Below are 27,455 nucleotides of genomic sequence, written 5' to 3' on the forward strand. Positions count from 1 at the left end.
ATAGTTCCCTTACCTGTATTTCACTTAGCTCTCTCTGTGGGGAGTCCCTTTTCCACTCATTTGGGGGGAACTTCTTTTTCTTCCCATTTTTGTGAGAGTCTGTTAAGTTATTTATTTATTAATTTTTCATTCTGATTCAGTTGGGCCATCTAGATTTCCTAACCTTGTGAATTAAACTTCTATGGTAGTAGACAGGTCTTTTTATTTATTTATTTATTTATTTTTCCTTTACTTTTCTTTCTGGGCCTGCCTCTGATGATGTCAGTTGTTGACCTTATATGACCTTGTGTCGTTTGTTTGAGCTTTCCCGGAGTCTATTGTCTGTGTCTGACTCCTGCTTTGGGCAGTTCTGTGACCCCTTCAGCCAGGGATCTGCTATTTCTGTGGATCACTTTGCATCTCACTACGGCTCCTTGAGCGTGCTCCCCAGCCTGACAGGATCCCTGGCCCGACAGGATCTCCATCCCACCTGGGTGTTTATTCGCCCAACCTGGGGCACTTGTGTGGTGGTGCTCAGTGGGCGCCCCAGGACTGGTCAGTTTAGGATCTTCTATTGTGTGTTTTCCCCGCTTTTGGCTCTTTGGGGGCGTTGCTTGCCCACACCAAATGGGGACTATGGAAATGGGAGGAAGTGAGTGCCAGGACTCTCTGGTTAATCCTGTCTCCAGTCTCTCCTCCAGGGACTCTTGGCACCTCTGTGACCCCTGGGACCCGGGATCCACTATTTCCTCGGACTGCTCTGCACTGGCAGGCCCGCATAGGTCAGTTTATGCCTGCCCTCGCCGATCTGCGCACTCCCTCACAGGCCCTGTCGGCGCCGACCTGCGGGACCTGGGGCCAGCCTGGGCGGTCACAGGTCCACACATGTGCTGGCCAACCCTCCTCAGCCACTCAGAGTGTGTGTGCCTGCACTGGGTGGTTTTGGGCTGTCTATTGTGTGCTTTTCAGCTTTTGGCTCTGAGGGCGTGGCCTGCCCGCGGACAATGGAGACTACGGAAAGGAGAAGGAGTCAGGACTCCCCGGTTCCTCCTCCCGTTCTTTCCCCAATGCCTCCGTCTCCAGTCTCTCCTCAAGGCTCTCCCAGCCAGTCTGCACTCAGCCCCCCAGCTGACATGGGCACAAGTTGTGTGCCGAGCACACAAAAGGCAGGTTAATTGATTCCCTTATGCCTGAGCAAGATGGAAGCTGCAGAGTGGGAGGTACGTTATCACCCGGGCTCCACCAGCCGCCATCTCAGTTCTCTTCACAAAGTTTTCCTCACCAGTCTTTTCCCAGGCACCAGCCCACTCGGCTGCGACCTCTACCCAGAGATCAAGGAGGGCGGCTGCCACTGCAACTTTTTGCGTTGGCCCTTTAAATGTCTCTTTGCATCCCCAGCCACCTGTCTCTGGCAGAGAGTGCCCCTAAGCTTTTCAGGGTTGCGTTTTGTCTGTGTGTTTTCCTGGTTTTAGCTGCTGTCATCTAGGGGTCCCTGTTTATGGTTCAGATCCTGTTCTTCTCAGGGGGATCCAACTGGCCGTTTCAATGTCCCTTTGGTGCTGGTGCCCGTGGGCACCCAGCCCACCCTCTCGAGCCTCCACTGTACTTCTCACCTATTGGGATGTGTGAGAGTTGAATCCACTGTCTGTCCATGGCTCCAAGGCTCCACTCCCTCTATTTTTCCATTATTTTGCAGGTGATTTCTCCACTGTTTAGTCACAATTCCAGTTTGGTCTTTGGAGGAGGTCAGCATGATTCCCATTCACTCCTTGGCCATCTTCCTCTCTGTCTCTATTTATTTATTTTTTACTTTTTTATTGTTGTTCTAGTGGAGTTGTCCCAATTTTCCCCCATATCAGTTCATTTAAAAGCCACCATTCTTTCATTGTCATAATGTTTTTTTGGCAAATGAAAAAAAAAAGGAGGGAGTAAGATTCATATCAGCTTGCTTTTATTTATTTAGTTGCTGCTCTTCATATTTCTCAAGTCCTTCATAATGCAACACATGCACATAATTTTACAGCATATTCCAAAATAAATATGACTTTATTCTAGACTTCATATGAATCCATTATAAAGGATTCTTTCCTCTACAACTTATGACCATTTTATAGAAAATTAAACATCCATAGGACCAAGTGTGTAATTGTAAAATCATGTAGTTCACCTATGGAAGGAGTTGTTGTCTATTGCATTATCTGAGAGCTAATTGCAAATCACTGTGTCTTTATAAAAGCATAGAGGGTTGATAAAAGAAATGGAAATCTGTAGTAATTACTGAATGAGAGTTTACAAAATCAATATGATAGTTCTTGACTTTTTTAAAGAAGTTCTTGCATATTTCAAGTTACCCAAATCATATTTTTGAGGGCGGCCTGGTTGGCACTTCAGGAATATTGTGCACATAGTGAAAGAAGTTGCGTTTTCATACGGTAATAAGCTACTAAAAATGACATGCCCTAGATGAACAGAAATGAAGAAATGAAAATAATTTTTATAGAAAAACAAAAAGAGTTAAACAGGATATACAATTGTGCTACTTTATTTTTTTAATGCTATCCTAATAAAAACAGTAAGCACTGGCTAACAACTATTTTCTAAAAATATTGGAGGGAGAGAGGAGGAAGAGAAATGAGTCTATTTTAAAGCATATTTTAAAAATTATTCTGCATCATTTGACCTTTTTTTTTCATTAAATGTGGTAACTTTATAATATATAAAATTATAGCTAATAATTACTCCAAACAAGGTGTTCAAGAGAAGTGGTTTCTACTGGCTCTGCTCTTGGTTTATGTATCCCTTTCCTGTTATAGCTTAACAAATTTCTATGAACTTAGTGGTGAAAAAAAATGCAGCCTTACTAACTCAGTTTCTTGGGTCAACAGTCTCAGAATGAATGGATTACTTGAGTTCTCTGCTTGGGGTTTCTCATGGTTGAAATCAAAGTGTTGACCATGTAGCATTGTCTGGAATTTGGGGTTCTCTTCTTAGACCTTTTAGGTAATTGGGAGAATTCAGTTCTTCAAGGTCATAACTACCGATGTTCTTGTTTTGCTGGCTGGCTCTCAGCCAGGAGACATTCTCAGTTCTTAGAGATCTCTCCCTCACAGCACCCCTCACCCCCACAATTCACAACATCACAGTGTACTTCTTTTAGGCAAGGAGACTAATTTATTTGATTCTTCTCCTCCCTTGAAGGGCTTACTCGATTTGATAAGATCCACTAAGGATATCCTGTTTTCACTAACTGAAAGCCAGCTGGTCTGTATATCATAAGTGTGACATCACATTTTATCCAATGGTTATATTCACGCTCAAAGGAGGGTTTATTGGGGTCACTTTAGAATTGTGCCTACCACAGTTACATATCTTTGGAAGAAAGAATAGCTGCTAACTTGATCATCCTAACCTTCCACATTAGCCTTTGACTCTTTTATGATGTATATGAAAATAACATGGTAAATTATAGATTCAGGAACCCATTTTTTGTCTGACATGGCATCATTTTTTTTTCCTAGGAGAATAAAGAAAAGAAGCACAAAATTTACAAGCAATAATCAAAGAAATCCAAATAAATTCTTGTGTATTTCCAGTCCCAAGATAAAGTGAATGCATTCTAAATAAATACCTGACCCTCCGTTCCTATTTCTCTAAGTTGAATCATCTTAGAAAGACGATTTATTATAGACACACCATCTTCTTCTAAATATCTCTCTTAACTTCTCCATCTACTGGCAAATCAATGTCAGAGATAGAAATGTACAAACAAAGTCTTCAAATTCTGGTGCAATTCTTTCTTTTCATACCAAACTTGTGTAACACACTGATGATAGTAACATCTCTGTTCCCTATCAAACTCTCAGTTGAGTTTTTGAACCATTAATTTGTAAGTATATTATGAGCACAGATATTTTTCTCTATTAAGATATCTACTCCTAACAATATTATAATTTAAGGTGTTAGACTATACTTTTATGGTTAGTGTGATTCCTCAATCTTTTTTCAGGTTTTAACTTTACTCTTGCATTGTTTCTCTTATCCCTTGATGTGGCAAAAAAAGAAAAATACAATACACTTGCATGTTTACGTTCATAGTTATTGCACATATTTTTTTTATGAGTCGTCTTGTAGCTCCACAATTGGGATAACACTGTAGCTCTACGGGGCTATTTTATGAGGCAATAATCTTGTTGCTTATGAGTGAACTCGATTACAGTTTTATAAAACTACAGTAGAAATGCTATTACCTTACAAACACTTTTGGTTGATCTTTCATTTATTTTTAAATTATAGCTAGTAAATATATAGTTAGAGCCAAGGTTCTTCAGGTGCAGACTAACTGAAAATCAAATTAGAAAATCACAAAATAAAAATACTTGCTGATGTGTGTCTTGAAATTTTACTAAATTATGACTTTTGAACTTTTCTTTATTTGGTTACCTGGAATATATGTGTGTCTCCTCATTTTTAAATAATATTTTGTGAAATATCTGTATGTGAATACAGTTTAAAACACTGAAACATCTGTAATTTATTTAGCTAATATTGTTAAAGTGATAATTTTGTTTCTTGAATCATTGTTTTGTACTTTCAACTTTCTATATGTTCACAGGTGCTTAAATTTGAGGGAGGATAAATCAATGTTGGATATCAAGCTTCTTTCCTCTGTCTCTAATGTCTCTAATGTCATTTACCTCAATTAAACAGAATTCTAAGAAATACCACATTTATTGAAGATTCGTAGCTTGCAAGGAAAAGTGCATTATCGCTGCAGATATTGAGAGTTAACGACATCATGCAATCTTTCCAATTACATGTGGTATTGATACAGAACAGATAAATAGGCAATAGCTCTCCTGCTTTGTGTTGTTTTTGAAATAGTCTTTACCTACCTAGTATTCATGATTATATATGTCAAAGACAACTAATCTAATTTGGGGTCTGAGTAACTAAATCATCAGGGATAAAAAAACCATCTAAAGTATATCCTATGTTTCCTTATAACTTAGATTTATCACTTAAAAATAATTTTGAGATACTTGTGACAATACTTTAGATGCCATCTTTTTAATACAACATAGTTTCATAGCTTTCTTTTAAAAACTTTTTGACTTCAAATTTTATAATTTTATCTGTTGCCCACTTATACTCCCAGGCCCTCCCAAGAGGTCACTTACAGATATTTCCATAGCAGTCCATGGCTTTCTGCATCTCTCTGCCCGAGGGCGTTCTCTAGCTACAATACCATCTTCAGCTGTGCTGGGCAGGAAAATTGATGGTCTAAAATAGGAGCTGACAAATTGTGGCTGTCAGGCCAAATTCAGCTCACCACCTATTTTTCTAAGTAAAAGAAAGACAGTCACAGTCATTTGTTGAAAGATTTTTCTTATGGTTGCGTCCACGTTCCAATGGCAGTGTTGCATAGTCCAAGAGATCATGTGGCCTGCAAAGCCTGAACTCTCTGTCCCTTTACTGAAAAAGTTTGCTGACCACTGATCTAGAAGTTAAGTTTAACCAAATGAAGTAGTAAACACCAATTTCCTCACCAAAGGGGGGAAGTTTTAAGACATGTCCCGCACATAGTAAGATTTAGTTCCCCATTGCCCACAGGTATTAGTAGTTCAGTAACACACCTTTATTGGCTTTCCTCCTTCTGTTTTATAATAGCACATTCTTATCAAATTTCCTGGGATCATCTCCCAAGTAAACTACTTGTTTCCAAAGTCTGGTCTCAGAATATGAATGTAAGGAGCCCAAAATCAGATATCTTCTATTCAACATTATCTTTTTATCTGTCCAACTATTGCTTAAATTAACATGGCAAGTTGCTACATGACAAGATTTTATTCAATATTTATTCAACTTTCACTGAAAGCATTATGTTCTAGGCTACAAAATATGGGTAAAATTATGAAAAACTTAAGGGATATATTTTTTAACTCAACTTTTTGGCACCTTTGTTGTTCATATTCAGAATTCAGTTTCATTTATGTTGGTAACTTGCTGTGTAACTTATGAGTATAAAATACATATAAGGTCTCTTCTACTTTAAGATATATGTTCATTTATAATCAATTAACATAAATGAATTCACTGTAGGGCACTCTGAGGAATACCGAATATTGCTACCCCTTAAAACAAGACTAAGAATGCAGACATCATGACTCCTTGTCCTTGATTTAAACAATGCATCAGTGGTTAGGAGAGTAAGTACAAGCTGCTTGAGAAAGTCTTAGGAAACAGAGACATCATTATTCATGTAAATGGACACCCTGCTGCTACAAAGTATGTTAAGCATCCAGGACTACCATCAACCAACTTGCTATCTGTTGGGTTATCTATCCCAGTGAGGATACAATGAAGACTAAATGTAAGAGCTGGCTTTTTAGGAAGAAGGCAAGCACATAGTGATGTACCCTATCTCAGTTAACATTTACGGAAAGGGCTTAGAATCTGTAAACCCAGCATATTTAGACAGACTAATCAACAAAACTGAACTATAATCATTAGAGGCTCGGCTGTCCTCTAATGTCTAATTATAAGGCAGAAGAGCTAAAAGGAGATAGTTATGTAGGAGCAGCCTCAGTGGGTTTATGGCAGCAAATTAAGGTGCCAAGTCTTTACAAAGTAAAGTCTGGTGGCAATGTGAGTTTGGCAGAAATATATTACCAGTCAATAGTATCCAGAGATCAGTTCTTATGATTTCTTTATATTTTTTATTAGAAATAGCAATTGTGATATTTTTAAGTGGTGGTGTCATTTTTCAAAGGAAGGAATGAATCTGGAAGATAATTCTGTAGTTTCATTTTCTCTTTATTCTAGTGATCTAGAATAATTTTGGGGTCTGGGAAACCTAGGGAGGTCATAATCCTCTGCCCCAACATTGTTCAGAGTAACTTGACTATGGCTACTTCTTTGGTCTCTGAAAGCTGACCACAGTGAGAAATCTCAGAAGTTTTTAAACATATGGTTTCTATTACAAAGAACAGGTTGAGGGATATTGAAAGAGAAGGTCTAAAACTCAGTTTGGTGTTTATTTTTTGCACTTTCATATTGGACATTATTTGCAAGACTTCCTTTTCTATCCCCCAAATTTTGTAATTCCACATTCTCAATCAATGGAAGTTTGATTGGAAAAAAAAAAAAAGAAGACGTTCCCTGTTTTTTGAAGATCTCATTACAGAAATGCAATCTCTTACTCTGATGGCTTTCAAAACTGGGGGGAAAAAATCCCTACCTGCCAGAAATACCTTTCTGTGTTAGAATCACCTTTAATCTTTCACTAAAAAAAATGAAAAAAATAACATCTAGATCATGTAATAAAATGTTTTACAACTTGCAGGCACTCAGCTTCTGTTGATCTTGTTATTCTCTCTTTTGCTGACTCTGACAGATGTCTTATTTTTGCTCTTAGCTACTCGAAATAATGTAGTTCATTTTCAAGATGTTTTAGATTTCACATCAATTTATCAGAAGATACTTTTTAAAAATAGTGTGCTTATCAAAAATCTGTTTTGTCACTTTCATCTCATGTTATTTAATGTTCCCTGTAGTAAATAGCCTAAGTAACAGGAAGTTTTGAACAATAAATTCCCAATTCATATTCTGAAGGCGGGACTTTTTTGGTTGGAACCATTATTTTTCTCCTGTCTATATTTTAAATTAGTTATTCATACAACTGTGAAAAAATAAAATCTTAGCCACAAATCCCTGCTTGAAAGTAATTAGAAAACTCTTTTGTTAAAATCTATAAATTTAAATGTTCATCCTCTCTTTCTTCAAACACTGAAAACTAAATTACTTGACTGAAATAAAGACTCTTTATAGGCAATTTATATGCTATTCAACTGTTAAGTTTAGGTCAAACTCTTACATATTGTCATAATTTGTTATTTATTTTTTCTTAATTTGTTTTAAACTTCCTGATTATTGGGAGTTATGTTGCTTCATTTTTACTTGATTTTAATTTACACATTATTAATGCATCTTGCAAAAGTACATGAATAAAATATATTGAGGTTAAGTCATGCAAATAATTAAAGGACAGAAATTTGCATGAAATCTATTATTTGTACAAGAAAAGAGTCAAGTTTTTCCAGTTTTGTTATACAGACTTTGTTTTTCGTGGGTTTTAAATTTTCTTCTTTTTTCTGCCATATAACTAAAAAATTTTAATGAGTTTGGTTAAAGAATAGAACATACAGGAGTCTGTCACAAACAATGCCCCTTTTTATTACAAAATCATAAGCATGTAATTTTGCAACATAACAATATTGCACTCAAGCACACCATATGACATTTCAGGTGAAATGTTCAAATTAAAACTATAAATTATTATACCCATATTATTACCCTACCAACCACACTGGAGCAGACCTTACTTCTGCAGGACGTAGTATAACTTAAGTCAGGAGGCTTTAAGTTATAGTCTGTATGTTGTTGAACTGATATATGTGCCACTCAGTCATTCCTCCCTTTATTAGGATGTAGTGCTTCATGTACATTTGAGAAGCTCTCCTACTTCTCTAACACCACCAGTTTGTTTGTTTGTTTGTTTGTTTGTTTTTTATTTGAAGCTGCCATTATTCTTCTGGCTACTATTTGATTTGTCTGGAGTGGGCACCTAAACCTAACTGAACCAATCACAGTAATTCTCCATGACTTTTTCTTAACTAGTAATAAGAAATAGAGGAGAGGCATTTGTGATACTCAGGAAATGTTGGTGACCATGTTTTTTATCAAGGAAAAAGGGAAGGATCAGTAAGAGCAAATGGATTTTTTTTAATGTAGAAAAGGCAAAAATGAATTAAGTGCAGAGAAAAAAAGTGAGTGTGAGCAAGCAAGAAGTCTATCAAATGCATTACTGAGATCTTACTTCCTTGACTTGTTTAAGCCAGAAGGGTTTGATCTCCAAAATATATAAAGAATTTACATGATTCCACTCCAGGAAGACAAACAATCCAATTTAAAAATGGACAAAGAACCTGAACAGATACTTCTCCAAGGAGGACATACACAAGACCCAGATATCTATGAAAAGATGCTCAGCATCACTAGCCATTAGAGAAATGCAAATTAAAACCACAATGAAGTACTACTTCACACCAGTCAGAATGGCCATCATAAGCAAATCAACAAACAACAAGTGCTGGCAAAGTTGTGGAGAAAAGGGAACCCTAGTATACTATTGGTGGGGATGCAGACTGGTGCAGCCACTGTGGAAAATAGTTTGGAATTTCCTCAAAAAGCTAAAAATGGAACTGCCTTTTGATCCAGCAAATCCACTGCTGGGATTATACCCTAAGAACCCCAAAACACCAACTCAAAAGAACCCATGCACCCCAATGTTCACAGCAGCACAATTTACAATAGCCAAGTGCTGGAAGCAACGGAAGTACCCGTCAATAAATGAGTGGGTCAAAAAACTATGGTACATTCACACAATGGAATACTATGCAGCAGAGAGAGCTACTGCCCTTCAGGAGAGCATGGATGGAACTGGAGAGCATTATGCTAAGCGAAATAAGCCAGGAGGTTAAAGAAAATTACTATATGATCTCACTTATACGTGGAACCTAATCAACAAAACAAACAAACAAGAAAAATATAACCAGCAACACTGTAAGAAAAAACAAACTGACAGTAATGAGAGGGAAGGAGGGAGTGGGTAATATGGAAAAGAAGGGGAACGGTCAAGTCAAAGGACATGTATAAAGGACCCATAGAAAAAGCCAAAGTGGAGAATGATTGAGGGTCGGAGGTGAGGGTGGGTGGGTCAGGGGAAAGTGGGGGTGGGAAAATGGAGACAAATGTTAAAAAAAAAAGGGAAAAGAAAGAAAAAATTTAAAAAATTTTCTTTTGATTCTTAAAACTAGTCACAGTTCCAATTGTATTCAAGAGTCCTTAACAGTAACAGAGGTCATCTTCTCCTCATACACTTTAAAAGTATAGGAAAAGAATATCAATATTTAACCAAATTTTGATATATTTATGGAATATGACAATTTTTAATTAACACTGAGAGTTTACTTACTTTAGAAAAATTTATATATAATATTCTTTTACTATTGTAGATTGCAGACTATGAAAAGTATCAAGGATACTTGACTTTCAGTTCTAGCTCCTCATTATTTTAAAGTATTGTAACTCCTTACTGAAATTTGAACATTCTTTTTACTATCATATCATTATTTGATAAAAAGTGAGGAATATTTTTCTAGAAATATTTAAGGCAAAATATCAGCAATAATTCAGCAATACACCTTATGAACTTAATTAGAAATTATTTTTAAATGGTATAGTATATAATTTTTAAATGTTTAGTATGTAATATATATAATCATGGTAAATGCAAAATATGTCTTTTGTGTTTCTCAAAAGCTATAGAATAATAAAAATATTGGAGATACAAAATATATACATAGAGAAAAAAGTCTTGTTATTTCCTTCGGCATATACTGCAATATACAAAATTAAAATTAATCTTATAAACTCTTTGAGTAACTGTGCATCTTCTTCTTAAAGCCCCTCTGGCCAAAAGAATCAGTTGAAATACAGCTGGAAAGAACTATTAGATAAGACTGAAATAAGTTGTAAGAAAGGCTAATAAGGCAATAGCCAAATAGTGGCTATTACAGTTTTCAGTATTTTAGAATTATTTTTATTATACCTGAATCTTGAAACCTCCTTTAGGCTTTAATGGAGCACTATTAAATTCAAATAATAATAAAACTCATCCTTGATGTCGCATTACAAATACTCTAAGATGAAGATTGAGAGCAGAAGAAACATAATGGTTACCTGAATCCATACTGATAAAATATGTATGATTAACCTACGTGTTAAGATATTTAATATGCCCATGAAAAAGTAATAGAGCTTTTCTTTCTGATTATAATCAAGAGGTTACTCTGACACCAGAAATGAGGCAAGGTAATATGCAGTTCTGACAATACAAATTTATGAATTAAAGAAACTTTAGAGAAATAAAATAAACAATCCTAAGATGTGTATGGAACCACAAAAGACTCTAAATAGCCAAATGAGTCCTTTGAAAGAAGAATAAAGCTAGAGGTTTCACACTTTCTGATTTTAAATTATATTACAGACTATAATAATCACTATAGTATAGTAACTCAAAATGGCTAAAAGACGTGAACATAAAACACGAAACCATGAAACTTTTAGGAGAAAAATAGGTGGTAAGCTCTTCATAGGTCTTGGAGATGACTACTGGATTTGACACCAAATCCAAATACAACAAAACAAACATAAACAAGTGGGACTACACCAAACTAAAAAGTTTCTGCACAGCAACAGAAACCATCAACAAAATAAAAAGTAAACTATTCAATGGGAAAAATATTTGCAAATTATATACCTGATAAGGAATTAATAAACAAAATATTTAAAGAACTCACAACTCAATAGCAAAAAAACACACAACCAAATTTGGAAAATAGGCAGAGGATCTGAACAGACATTTTTTCCAAAAAATACAGAAAGTCTACAGGTATATTTAAATGCACTCAATATCACTAATAATGGGGAAATGCAAATTAAAACCACAATGAGGTATCACCTCCCATTTGTTAGAATGGCTAGTATCAAAAAGGGAAAAAATAATAGTGCCGGTGAGGACCTGAGGAAATATGAACTTTGTGCACTGATTGAGGAAATGTAAATTGGTATAGTCACTATGAAAAACAGTATGGGATTCATTTAAAAATCAAAAATAGAATTACCATTTGTTACAGCAATTCGACTTCTGAATATTTATCCAAAAGAAACAAAAATACTAACTCAAAAAGATATAAGAATCCCCATATTCATTGCAACATTATTTACAACAGCCAAGATATGGAAAGAAACCTAAGTATTCACAGGTGGATGAATGGATAAAGAAAATATGGTATATATACAATTAAATATTATTCTGCCATAAAAAAAGGAAATGTTACCATTTGTGACAACATGGATGAGGGCATTATGCTAAGTGATATAAATCCGAAAGAGAAATCAAATACCATGTGATCTCATTTATATATGGAATCTAAAAAATAAAAAAAACAAAACAACGACAACAAAACCAAACTCATGGATACAGATTGGTGGTTTGCAGAGGTGGGGTGTGAGAGCCAGGTGAAAGTGGTAAAGCTGGTCAAAATTTATACACTTCCACTTATGAAACAAATAAGTCCTGGGAGTACAATATGTAGCATGGTGATTATGGTTAATAATACTGTATTCTATATTATAAATTTGCTAAAAGTAGATCTTAAAATTTCTCACTCTGAGACAAAATTATGATAGATACTATGTGTGGTGATGAATGTTAACTAGAATAATTGTAGCCAAATTATTATGTTGTATACCTGAAACTAATATAATATTATATGTCAATTATTCCTCCCCAAAATCTAAGAATGTCAGTCAGGAAGCCTTTTATCTATGTTTATTCCATTTAGGTCATCCCCAATATGGAGGAACATGACTCATTCTGGCTTCAGAGGGTTGACCTAAATCTCACCCCCTTTATAAAAGTTATAGGGACTGATTGAGTTACTAGGTTTTCTTCTAAGGAGCATGGTCACCAGGAGACTAAGTTTTCCTTTTAGCTGAATTACGTCTTTCCCCAAAACCAGATGAGCCTTTAGCTGGAACTCTCCCAGCCTACATTTTCACAAACAGGAGGCAAGAGTATATCAAAGGGCAGTTTGACTAATAGAAATAAAGTTTTAGTTGTTTTCATTTTTCAAATGAGCTACAGATATGACTCTAGTCTGAGGTTCCTTTACTGCATAAATGATAACAGCTCTGCCACATAATTCCTCCGAGGAGTTGAGTTTCTGTTTCTGGTATAGTAAATGGTGCTTTTGATAACAGTATATGTTATAAACCAAAACCAAAATTCGTTGTCCAGGGATTCTGGTGGAAGCTGCTGGCCAAACAAGTTTTAAAAGTTTTGGGCTGTCATTTGAACATATCTCTACCTTTTGCTGACTTGTCAGTGGTAACTTTATTGTGGCCATTTTTCTGTTTGCTTAGGAGAGAGAGAGGCTCGTTGTAATCTAACCCCATAGAGAATGTAAGAACTGGAGTAGGGTAGCTACTGGCTGGGGTCGACAATACATTAAGATTGACTGCAGAAAGAAGCAGTGTATGTAAATGTGGTGATGTTTAAGTCCAGCCCATTGGGAGGGATATACCCCAGGTAAGGAGGTGTGGTATGAGAAAACTGGATATACAGCTACGTGTCAATTTGCCCCAGAGAGCATCAAGAAATAGAGAGCAGATCTACCCAGTAGCTGGATATTTCATGTTTTATCTTCACACTAAAAATAGTACAGATGTATACAGTAGTTCATAAAGAGGCTTTCATACATACAAGAACTGAAATTTTGGCAACAGCCTCAACAAAAATCAGTGAACCTGTCATAAAAAAATACAAAAAGGCATTCTCTCATTGACAGTAGAGGGTAGAAGACGAGAGAAATGAGTTAAAGGCAAGATTTAATAGATGTACATTATTCTATATACATATTTTTATTTTTACTTCTTATAATTTCATGTTCAGGTTGTATATGTAGAATTAGTCATCTGTTCACATTTGGCTCACATTTATAGGATTTTGTTAAAATACACATTTTTGTCTCTGGTTACAGAAAGAGCTTTGGTGACAATTTGTAAGTGTGACTCAAGGTGGAGAAGATTAATGATGTTTTCTGTTTGTGGGGTGTTTTACTTTTGTACACAGATACAATATGTCTTTGTAGACAGGAGATAACTTTGAAATATACATAAAATCTCTGAGGCAGTCTTTGGCTACATTTTGGAAAACTCCTATTACTAACCAATCCTTTTATGAAAATTATCAACATTTAAATTTATGTAGAATCTTCTCTAGTATTATATGATGGAGAGACTTGCTTACATGAAGATCTGAATTAATCTAAATAATACAAGAAAATATACTGTTAGTCCTATGTGTTTTCCTCTACAAGTGTTATATAGTTAACCAGAGAATTCTAAAAATATTATGTGTTGATTATTTACTTCTGTTTATTTTTCTGTATTTTTATTTTGATACTATGCACATGTCCCTACCCACCCGCTTTCCCTACCTCCTCACGTCCCTCCCCCCTCATTACCTCTGGCCATCACCAAACTGTAGTCTGTGTCTGTGGGCTGGTTCTGCATATGTGTTCTTGTTTCTTCATGGGTAAGAATTTATCTGGTTTTATATATTAATAATAGAATGAAGAGAATAGATTTGGTGGGACCAATTTCTGTAAGCTCATGACAGACATTTCCTCTAGCTAAGAGGCTGATATTTCACATAGCCATCTAAACTGCTGGAGTTAAGCTGGATTATGATCCTATTCAGACATATCTAACTTGCCATTTGTGTGGATGTGGTCTTGCCAATAGTGATTTGATTTTAGATGAAGTCTGACAAAACGCAGAATGTGAAGAAAGTGAAATATAAGCAGACTCACTACGAATCAGAGCTACCACATTTCTTTTTCTCTTGGGCTTGTACCTGTGACCTGTTTGAAGAGGCAGAAAACTAAAATGGAAGAAAGGTCTGAGAATTCAGAAGTCTCAGAAAAATGCTACTGCTAAAATATAAGTGGTGTTTATGGATTTTGCTTTTTAGGTTTTGTGAACTGTTTTAAGAATTAAATGTTGAGAGGAATAGCATAAATATTCTTCTCTCTAGCCATGTTAAAGATCATTTTTGTTAAGTAATTTTAATCCTAAGGTTAATTAGGAAAGAAGGCACAGGGAAATCTATTTGTATTGTCAAGAGTGAGCTGCTAAGAGCATAAAAATAGGGCAAGGAAAAGAGACACTCTTTTGTGTTATTTTTGATTTTGTTCTTGTTTCCTATAAATATTTCTGTGTCTCAGGGTCTACAAAACCATTCCATTATATCCCCTTTCATATTTTCTATAGTTCAACAAGAAATATTTTTCTCTCAGGAGTCATTAGATGAAGAGAATGCATTAGAGTCACAGATGTTGGAGGCTCATCCTTTATTCTCTAACCTGGTACCTTTTCATTGCAGATGCCATTCTTTATATTTGCAGTGCTCCAGCTTCTCAGTTCCTAAAAACAAAACCTGAGAATGGAGCAAAAAGATAATTCCAATGACAAAGTGAGGCAATTAATATTTAGATCATAAAAATTTTATTTTTTGAAAACTCTTGTAACTTTTTTTTGTTAATAGACAGATGCAATGTCACTGAAGAAGCACAGCAGAGAAAGAATTCAATCCCCTTGGTTCTGGAGTGTTTTCTAAAAGGAAATAATAAAGCAATTTACTCTTAAGTGATTATGTGTTTGTTTAAGTATATAATCGCCTTATTTTAAATTATATGCAACTCCAAACTCTGCTCTTCCCTGTTTCATCTAGATTCTCCACACCCTACCTAATCTCTAGCTGTAAGGTCAATTTTTTCTTCTCTGCATTTTTTCTCTCTGATTTCTTTAGAGTGAGCAAATTTTTATTTTCATATCAACATATTTAATACCAGCTTTTATTTTAGTTATTTTTATCTTAATTATTTCATATGAAGATCTTTCTCCTTAGTGCTGTTATAACCCCCTAGAGAGCAAGGTTCAAGTACTATATAGGGGGTAGTCAAACAATTTCAGCTTTCCATCAAAAGCTCCCCAAATATCTTCTCACAGGTAAGTGACGTTCCTTCAGCTTAAGTAGTACATCAATGGAAATATGGAAATTATTTCTGTTGATTTCTTAAGTCATTTGTGGTATGAATGTGTTAAAAATATTTTAAGAAATAAGTTAGAATAGATAGGAGAAGAGAATGAAGGACCTGCGTGCTTTAACACAATGGGCAAAATGTGGCAATTTTAGGAAAAAACAAAAACGTAGTGAGTATTTTCTAATTTATTTAATATTTAACCACATGGAACTGGCTACTGTTGACTTCAAAATATATTATTTCTAGAGAAAGTATTAACATTCAAATGTCTTCTATGTTGTTGACTTTATGTATCTTTTTAGAATAAAAATATCTAATTGAAATAAGAAATATAAATGAATATTTTTATGGTGCCACTATTTCCCATATATTTTTCCAATGTTAAATATCTAAAATTAAAATGGAGCTTTTTATTTCAGAAAATACAAGTTGTATGTTGAAAAACTGTCAGATTAAGAAATATTTAATTTTGTTTGCTTTCTAAAGTTGATTTTCTTTAATTTGATGATACTTGTATTTAAAGAGTGGCTATAGTAATGCAATTTGTTAGAAATGAAACCTCTGTAAAATACTTGAGAAGCTGATATTTAGGACTTGCTCATGAAAAATTCTATTGAATTTCTTGAGACACAGCTTACCTAGTATTCTTAAGGATTGGACAAGATTAAGATAGCTAATTTAATGTAAAAGGTAAGTTATTTGACTTGTCTTCAGCAAAATTTAATTTTCTTTAGACGGGGAGTAGTGTTATAACAACCCAAACTATATTTGTTTTGGTTACTGCTACTATTGTGAGAGTGTGAAAGGCATTAGTAATACTAAAAGGTCATGATCACGGCTTAAATGCACTTAAGAATCATGATTAGAATGAGAATGAACTTTGCTAATAATTTAGAGAACTAACACACTGTACTTCAATATTTGTCACCTTTCTATCATTAACTTTTATTCAATAGCTTGGTGATAGGTATTAATGCCAGACTCCTCAATATATAAAGACTGATAGATTGTATGCCATATTCTTAATTGTGCTCACTTCCTTCCTTATAGGGAGAAAAGAGTAGTAAAACGCCTTGTGCCTTGTTGTAAAACCCCCGTCCATGTGTAATCAGGGAACACATGAACTGATTGGAGTGGCGTAGAAGTCTTAGGCAATTGGGAAACCGCCTCGTCTGCTTCCCTATTTCCTTCCATGGACATGTGTGACACAGCTTCTTTGCTGTTTTTCCCTGGCCAAATGAACACCAAGTCTATGATACTGTGACAATGGTAACAATATCTGACACACAAGTTGATGACAGTGTGGTAATGATTCTAATTTTGAAGTGCTTCATAAATAAAAATAAATTCACATGTACAGATATTTAGAGTTCTAAAATTTTCCCATGCATTTCTTGTCTATAAACAATTATATTTACACATAAAGGAAATATTTATTAAAAATATGTTGTGCCATCTAATAAATTACTTACATTAAAAATAGTTTGAGACTGGGGCTGGGTGGAGGTGGGCAAAAAGGGGGAAAAGGGGGAAATATCACATCTGTAATAATGTCAATAATAAAAATGTTTAAATTTTTTTTTGAAAAATGGCTTGAAATGAGTAATTTCTCTTTTTCTCTCTCCTAGCTATACATAACTCTCAAGTAATCTGTTAGTTACCATACTTATTATCCTATTTATTTGATATTGTTTTATTTGATTTAATTCAATTTGCCATTTCTGGAAAGCTAAATAAAGTAAGTGGAACAAACCCCCATTTCATTAGAATATTTTCCATTAAAGACTATTCATTGATATATATTGTAACTATATATATATCCATAGTTACAATAACAATCTATAACAATTCATAGATTAGAAGTGAACAAAAAAAACCCACATTGTTAATAAAGAATACTTTTTTTTTTTTTGTCATCGGTGATATTTGTTAGGTGATGGAAATCCCACTACAGCCCAGATTTGGCACCCTGTGACTTCTGGCTTTTCCCAAAACTAAAATCATCTTTGAAAGGGAGGAGATTTCAGACTGACAATGACATTCAGGAAACTATGAGGGGCAGCTGATGGTGACTGAGAGAATTGTGTGAGGTCCCAAGGTGCCACTTTGAAGGGGACTAAGACATTATTGTCCTATGTACAGTGGTTCTTGTATCTTGTATCATCTTCAGTAAATACCTCCATTTTTCACTTTACATAGCTGGACAGAGCTCATAGACACACATATATGTATGGATATGGATGTGTGTTTATGTGGGAGAGACAGACAATGTGTTGTAATAATTTGTGGTCAGTGTTCAGATGTTTTATTATTTTTCCATTTCTACTGTCATATAAGTCTTTTATTTTGGAGGTCGGTCCTATAAACTGTACAGCATGATGGCAACCTCCTTGGCTATACATACTTTGTCTTAGAATAGTCTACTGTGAATAATAAAATAGGCTATGTTGTTTTGACCCATGATTTTCCTATTAAAATAAAACATGCTCAAATCGGTATGTTCTGAGGTGATAAAAGGAGATTTTCAAGTGTCCTGGCCAAATACTATGACACTTGAAAGTCTTTTAAAAAAATAAATAAATAAAAGAAACTAAGCCCCAGAGAAATATTTTCAGATTTCATGTTAATCATCCTTCTCATTTATTTCAGGCTAAAAAGTTTCTAGAGAAACGTTGGGTACTGAAATTTTGCATAGTAGGGGGAAAATCTTCAGTGACTCTTGATATTTTTTAGTTGTTAAAGATGTTTAATGATCCTCAGTGTCCACAAGGAGGGAAATAAATCTTCTTCTTCCTCTAAATTCCCTTTGTAAGTCTCCTAAGCCTTTCAACTACTTTAAGAGGTAGAGGAGTGCCTAGTAGATTATCTCCTTTTTATTTCTCACCTAAAGAAGCAAGCAGCTCTCTCTATACACAAGAAATATATGCTATATAATTCCTCAAGTATTTGTTTCAATACAAAATACTTCTACAATAGCTTTCTCTCTCTCTCCCAAATTAGCCTCTACTTCCCAACCTTTCTCTAATGATCCTAAAGGTCAGCCTCACCTAACTACTGCTGGTCTATCTACTTTTTTTTAAGTAAGGTTAAAAAAAAAACTGCATTGTATAACTTTAAATCTTAAAAAAAAAGTGGAATTCTGAAAAAAATAATAGAAAAATAGTTGCCAGGGCTGGGGGTAGAAGAAATAGGGAGAGGTTGGTAAAAGAATACTGTCAGCTCTACGATGAAAGGATCTAGTGTTTAACATGGTAACTATAGTTGATAATACTATATAATTAAAATTATTTAAGAAACTAGAACTTCAATTTTCTCACCAAAAGCAAAAAAAAAGTGAACTTTTGAGGTGATAGACATGTAATTAACTTGATGTGAAGAATCTTTTCACAACATATATGTATCAGATTAGCATGTTATACCAAATCAGCACACTGTACACAAAATATCATACAATTTTGTCAATTATACATCAAAGCTGAAAAAAAACCTGCTTATATTGATATATGGAGCTGAAGAGGTGGAAGTAATTGAATCGATCTCATGAGTACATAGCCAATGGTGAAAATTAAAACACTGGCATTATGAATGTTGGAGTTCTTGATGAACATCAGACTTTATCACTTACAATACTATTTTAACTTTTGTGTTATCACTGATGCTTTTAAGGCCAGTCTCCAGAAATGTACACATTCTCATAGTCACATTACTGTAAACATATACTTAATGGAGCTACATAAAAAAATAATGAAAAATATAGCCTTAAGTTTATGCTTGTCACTTTGTTTTACATTCTGATACATTTAGCTCAAAATAAATGCATGTAACTCATAATTAAAAACCTAAATTCAGAGTAGAAATTTGAGAACATTTTCCTAATTTTTCTTATTTTGTATTATTAAAATCTTCAGCATTAATTTCTCTCTTGATAAGCAGAATAGATGATTTACTTCCTGAAAATACTTTCATTTCTACATTTTTGCCATTCACCATTCTATTTTAATGGATTTACCAGAATTTTGTTATGCAGAATGATCTTAAGTGTAAATAAATTTGGCAATCACATATGTGGTGTGTATTAAGGTACTTTGGGCAAAGCTTCCTGCCCCAAACATTTTTCTCTATGGGGCCTACTGTCATGGCTCACCATCATGAGTTAACACATTGAAGATGATGGTAATATGTCAATAAAGGTATTCAAACTTCTGAGGGAGGAACAATCCAGTTGAAAGTAATTGTGCTTATCTATGATATGTCATGCCTTTCTACCCCCATATAAGTTAGTCTAAACATTCACAATACATCATAAAGTATTACCTTCTATACCTTCTGATGACTATCATTTCACAGAGAAAATTCTGATCAAGTGAAAACTCCCTCAGCTTTCCATCCCTTATCTATACATCTGCCCTTATACTCATCACACTGAGGATTTATTTCATTTCTCTTTATCCTATTCTCTCCTTAACTGGAAGGATTGAACTTTTGTTCCACAACCTAAATAAAATTTCTCTTATCAAAGTTGCCAGTAAAATTAACTTCACCAAATTCTGCAGTCAATTCTGAATCATAATTTTATTTGACCTTTTAATAACATTTGATGCCGTGGATCACTCCCTCTTTCTTGGAACACTTTCTTTTCCTGTCTACCTCACTGCTCTGATTTTTCTCCTGGTTCTTTGGTAGTCCCCTCTCAGTCCACTTTGCTGGCTCTTTCTCTTCTTCTCACAGGTAGATATTGGCTTCCTTCTGTTCTCTATTTACTCTCACTCCCTGTGTGGTCTCTTCTAATTATATGGATTTACATATGTTTTATTAACTTGAATATCTATCTTCACCTTATTTTTTCATATATTGGACTACCTAAAAGGCATCTCTACGTGGACACCTAATGGCAACCACTAACTTCACATACCTACAAACAAACACCCCATACTGGCCCGATCCTATGCCTCTTCCAGTCTTGCCTATCTGAGTCCAGACATTCAAAACTCATACTTGATTCTTTATTTCTTTCATGCACCATGTTCAATCTATTAGTAAAATCTTTAAGCTTATATTTACTGTTTTATTCCTAATTTTACCATATCTCACCAAATCCACAACTACTACAAAAATCCAAGCCTCCAACTTCTTTCGCTTGGAATAAAACATCTTTGTGGCAAATGGACTATAAGGTAACCCCATGATTTGTCCTTTATTTGCTCATGTCTTGGTTAATATGCTGACCTGGACTATGGGAGGGAAATTTTACTTACTTTTAACCAATAGAATATGTGAGAGTAATGAGATGTCACTTCCATGGTTGTAATACATAAGATTGTAATGCTCATCTCTCAAGGAGACTCTTCTCCTTTTTGGCTCTGAGGAAGGAAGCAGCCATGTTGGGAATACCCATATGGAAAAGGACTGAGGATAGACTCCAGCCAACAGCCAGCAATAAACTGAGGCTCTCAGCCCAAATTTTAACACAGAATTAAATGCAGGCAACAATTGCATAGGCTTGAAAGCAGACAACCTCAGGTGAGACTATAGTCTGGGGTAAAAATTTAATAACAGTTTTATGAAACCCTGAAGCATAGGACTCAGCTACATTATACCCTGCTTTTCAACCACATTAAAGAATATATATTTATTATATCATGGTTTAGTCCAAAGTCTTTAGAAATATTTTTATAAAACAATAGGTAATTAACATACCTAGTCTCCTTTCATGGGCACATTCCTTTTCATGGTCTGTTCTCCATAAAGCCAACAAGTGATTTTATTTTTACCAAGTTATTACCAAGTGATCTTTTTATTTATTTATTAACTAAAAATAGTTAAGTTTCTTTTTTCTGTACTACACTGTACATCAGTAATGAAGATACAACCATGAATGACTGTGTCCCTCAAAATAATTGTCTCCTCCTACCTCATTTCCTCACCTTCTGTTCAGTTTTCAATACAGTAAAATTGATTGCTCTCTTAAAACTTTCTTGACATATCTGAGCTCTTAAAATCTTTTAGAACCAGGCTTTTATTTAAGTCATCAATTTTTTTTTTTTGCCTCTCCCTATGAAACATCATGCTACTACATGTCCTTCAAGACTGATTTTGTTTAGCCTCTCCTTGGATTGGTCTCGTTCTGTGATTACCACAACACTATGATTTTTCTCTTTTCTTGCACTCCTTTGGCCTAACTTCATACCTCTTAAATATCACTATTCCTCCTAGATCTCTCTCCCTCCTACTAAACATTCTTCATGAGTGATTCCACTGTTATATTCTCAACTAATATTTTCAATCGTACAAATCCAGGACGGCCCTATTTCTCAATTTCCAGACATATACTGCCATCTGAAATTCCACAAATACCTTTATTTATTATAATTGATAGTATGTTTTGTATCTTCTCTATCACTAATTACTTCCAATGGTTTCTACCCATACTTTCCCTGATCTCCACATGTGGTTTCACCAACCATCCAAGCATACAGTTACCATTGCTGAGTTATGGCCTGAATTTCAATAAATTTTTAAATATCTTCTTTGTCTCCAGTTTCCCCTCCCCCCACTCCATGTTTCCTGCTCATTTTCTACACAATCATAACATTGATCTTGCATAACATTTTCTACACAATCATAACATTGATCTAAAACATTTTAACGGTTTCCCACTACTCATATGCCACATTATTATATTATTCAAATGCCTTAATATGTTATATAAGACGTCTTATAAAGATAGCCCCTTTGGGCCTTTTCTCTTTTCATTTCTCCATTTCATTTGCCAGAGGTCAACGAACATTCTTTTCCTCATCACAGTGATTTGCATATATTTTTGTTTCTTTCTGAAAGACACTCCACCTTGTCCTCTTGATTTACTCCTTCCCTCTCATAAAGATAGTAAAACAGTTTGCTTCATAGACTTCCCAGTTATTTCCACTTACCTCTTCCTTCTACATTGAGTCAAATCCTTTCTCTATGCTTTCCATGTATGTTCTTTACATCTTTATTGTAGCACTCATTACACAGTATTTTAGACATTTGTTTAGATTTTACCTTTTCAGCCTGAGATCTCCAAAAGACCAAGGACAATGCAGTTATATGTTTCTGAAACCTCTATTAGGACACTGTTTTTGTCAAATGGGAGGCAACAGATAAATGTTTTCTAGTTTTAAATTAAGTGGTAACACACTACGTTCTTTGTCAGCCATTAACAACATAACCCAAAATAGCTATTTCAGGAACTAGCCAGCTGCTGAGCACAGATGAAAGGATATGAGATGCAGTGCAGGGTGTTTGAATGAAGGAGAAAAGGTCTTGAATGTGAAAGAATAGGCCAGAATGTAAGAAAATACAGCAGTGAAGGGTTCTGGTATTCAGAGCTCAGCACAACAGACAGGAACAAGGGAGAGTGAGGATGCAGAATAGGAAGGGAACCACACAGAGAAGGATGGAGCAGCGCTAATGAAACACTCAACCTGCCTGTCATACTTCACAATCTCTCAGACCCGATTGAGTGGCCATCTTCACCTGGATGATAAAAGTCACAGTATCAGTGATTTACTATTCATTTACTTTTCTAGTTCATTGCCAGTCATTGAGTTATGATTTATCAAAAGTAAAATGTAGATAAAGGCAAAGATGTCACTTTTATTTTTAAGGAACATACAGAATTGTTAAACTGATTAACAATGTTTTCTTATTCTTTGTTGAAATTTACTTATTTTCTTAATCCATAAAAAACAAGGATAAACTTCTTTTAAAGTTTGTATTTTTCCTCAGTATTCATCCAAGCGAGTTTAAATACAAGGCAATAAGGATAAACCTGCTTTTTCCTTTATGCTTATCTACTTTAGAGTATGAAATTATAAACAAAAACTGGAAGAAAATAAAAACAAACATTATTTTATGATGCCTATACAGAAGGCAAGAGGCAAAAATTCCCAGGTGAATTTTAATTGTGTCTCCACTAAGACAAGTCATTCAGAAATGAAAGACAAGTGGCGTTTCTTTTAGTATATAATTTGTAAATTTAGAAACCGTGATAGTTGTCATGATTATTTTATTTTCTATGTCTGTTAAGAGCAGCTCTAAAAACACCCTGATGATTCATGTAACTAGGTAAACAAATCAAGCTTTATAAACGTAGGACAAACATTAAGTTTCTGGCATTGAAACGCTATGTTTGGATACAGACAAGTATGCTGTTTGAGATCGCTTTTAAAACTGTATGACTTGAGAATGGGAAGACTGATACATCAATGAAAGGGTTTTTAGCTATAATTCAGTCTTTAAGCTACACATGCTGATGTGACAGACGGCGCACTGAAACTGGATTAGCCATGAGTCTTGGGTCATACTAAGAACGGAGAAGTCAAGACTCAGCATTTGATGAAGTACTTTGTTGATGTGCTCAGCTCTACTTCTTGTCCCATGAACAACACATGCCCCGTTGATTAGTACAGTGCACACATTAGGTATTTGTGAGACACTGTTTTATTTATCCATATGATAAAAGAGTCAGAGTGGCCCTTAGGTAGAGATGTTTTTCAGATATTTTGTTGAAAGATAAAGAAACTCATACACAGAAAGTTAAATTTCTTATCCAACATTAATACCGAGGTAGGGCCAAGTTGACAAGCAGAACACTTAAACACAGTTCTCAGCGCCACGGTCTCCCCAATGTTTTCATTTACATTTTAACTTACAGCATTTCACAGCGCAGTTCACTGTCTCATCCACCATCAGACCACCCATATCACATTGCACATAGTAACTATTCTCCCACCCTTTGAGATATTTTTGGCTGCAATTCTAAAACCAATACCTTGATAATTGTAAACTTTTCATTTGGGAAAGGCATTGGCCAACTTCCTCAGAACTTTCAGTCTGTCACTTTCTAAAGGAAGATTTTATTTTAACATGAGAGAAAAATTCTGACATCATTGCTGTCTGACAATAATACAACTGACTGCTTCATATATTAAAGAGATCCTAATTGCTAGAAGCATTCAGAAGCAGGCCACCTTTCAGAAAATATTATAGAGGAAATTCCTCTATTGGCCAGGGAATTTAACTTTATGTATGTTCTGGGACTGTCGATTTCTTGGAGAAAAGTGATCTTCACCCAAGTGTCAGAATGGATTATTACCTTAAAGTTGTTAATTCAAACATGGATGGGAAGGAGTGGGCAAGTAGTTTCTTCTCAGATGTGGCAAGGCATGGCAATTTTCTATCTCCAAAGCATAGTCCTAATTATAAATTGGCCATCATTTTGTTACATAGTGCTATCCCAAAGATTAGGATAATTTATATATTTAAATTAGGACTATTTGGAAATAAAAGAAGACAACTTGAAATATCTTATGTAGAAAGAAGAAATCTGTTATAAAACAAAGACAGGTCATGAAAACCAATGCCAGGAAATTGGCTAGACTTTAGAACAGTAGTGGGACCAAAAAAGTTACTGCCTATCTTCTTTAGTTACCTCTGTGTGCTTGGTTCACTCTTTTTTGTTTCTAATACATTGGCTTTTTCTGCTTGTCTAGTCTGCATAGGAAGAAAATAGGAGCTGCTACACCATTTCCAATGTTTTATTTACCTTCCTTTTTGTAGTCTTCAAACACTTCCCTGCAGAGGAAACTGACTGAGCTTCTTGGGTCCAATCCAATAAGCTATGGTCATGGGGTCAGGGTCAATAATATTGAGCTATACCTGAGGGCAGCGGATTGGCTAAGTAGTTTATCAGAATCCTGGAAGACACACCAGGTTGGTATCAAACATACCTAGGCATAGTTCTTTACCAGAATATGCATATTCATGCCCCATTCTTGACATTTAACAAGAATCTCTATGGTATACTCCAAGAACTGGGATTTTGGAGAAAGAATAAACTTTCCCATGTGATTATGATAAACATCAACTTGTAATTAAAAATCCTTAATCAAATATATTTGCAAATTAGTAAAATAGAGTAGATCTAGAACTAATTTTGTTTCTTATCTCAAGCATTCTTGATGTCACATATGAAGTGTACTATATCTGTCAGGCCAGTGCTATAATAAAATCTTTGATTCTGGGACATTTAGCTCATATGAATTTCAGATTGTGTCTGTGCTTGGATCTGTGGTGAAATGGAATGAGGAGTAAGGACTACGATATTGCACCAATACCCAATACCAATAAAAGAGTATGAATTAATAAAATAAATTAAATGCTATTCTGTTTGCCAATAGAACATAGAGGTCACCATTATGAGTTTTCTTGACATTGTGTTCATTTTATTTGACAGTGTATGTATGCATGCATGTGTGTGTGTGTGTTTGTGTGTGTGTGTGTGTGTGTGTGTATAAAGCAAACAGTCTGTTTGAATTCATGAGGGATTTCTAAACAGCAGTAACCAGTTTTTACTTAGAAATGCACTTGTTCATTCTCAAGTGTCATGGAGTTGGTTACAAAGGTGTTTCTAGCCACTCAGAGGGGATCAACTCCATTGTGTGGATGTGTCTCACCATCTTCCTTTATATCTGCATTCTGTTAACATCACACTATCTGAAAAAAAACCAAAGCATTTAAACAAACATTATGGAAACTAAACTCTTAGTTTTGTCTTTTTGATTACAGCAAAGTATTTTGTCTTATAAATAGAAAAAATGCATTTTGTAAAAATAAATTAATAACAATTTCCCTAGTGGCTATTTAAAAGCCTTTCACTTTAAAAAGCATATTTTAACAATTATTTTTAAACACCCTGAGAATATACTTTGAAGGTTAGAAAAGACATTAAGCTTTCAAGAGTTGGTATAGATCTATTCAAGGTCACTACTAATTTGCTCAGAGTGGCAAATATTTAAAACTGTTATAAATGAATATAAACCAAGCACTTTATGTAAAATATTTAACAAAAGGAAGGAAGAAGAATAGTTATTTTGGAACCAACCCCAAAATTTAACACAAGAATCAAATCTTATTTATATGCCAATATTCTTAGCCTGGTTCCTTGCATATAATGTTTCTTTTTATTTGAATGGATTTTTAATAATATTCTATTTTTTTAAATAAAAGAATAGTCATATTAATTTATCTTAATGATTCAGAGATGACCTCGATGCTGTCTGGTGCCACGGTACTGTAGCAATAGAAGAAATTCATGTTACTATTTACTTTAAAATGAGAAATTAAAAGCCCAGAAAGCAGTATAGAAAATTATTTTACGTTAAAAATAATTATATCTTTGTTCTAAAACATAATTGCAGAAATAAAATGAGCATTTCTTATGAGTCATTAAACTCACTCTATTTTTCTGTGAAGCTGTATGAATGATTCCTCAAGTTCAGACGGTAGTAATGTTGAGGGCATTTATAATTGGTAGAAGAACAAAGAAGTCAATGGCAGGCCTTGATTGCATATGTAAGACGTTTTATCCACTGGATTGCTGGGTATAGAGGCATTCGTTTTATTATCTACTCTTTTTTTGGATGCTTGAAATATTTCATAATTTAAGAAAAGCATTTTTAATTGGCCTTATAGTCCATCAAATATGAGTTATTTTGTCTTGGAACTGAGGTTATTAAAAATGACTAAACAGAAGCAACTCAACAGTTTTAACTGAAGACAGTAAAAACATTTCTTTTAATAAACCACTTGAAAAATTATATAACCTCTCTAGCTGTATTTTTTTAGAAAATTCTATTCTTCTTTCATAAAAGGACAGTAATTTGCATTTTAAATAAGATAATGAAACAACTTGCTATTTTTTCT

The sequence above is a fragment of the Pteronotus mesoamericanus genome, unplaced genomic scaffold (genome assembly GCF_021234165.1).
Source record: "Pteronotus mesoamericanus isolate MK-2021 breed Mesoamerican mustached bat unplaced genomic scaffold, CSHL_Meso_final contig_82, whole genome shotgun sequence".
NCBI classification, from domain to species: Eukaryota; Metazoa; Chordata; class Mammalia; order Chiroptera; family Mormoopidae; genus Pteronotus; species Pteronotus mesoamericanus.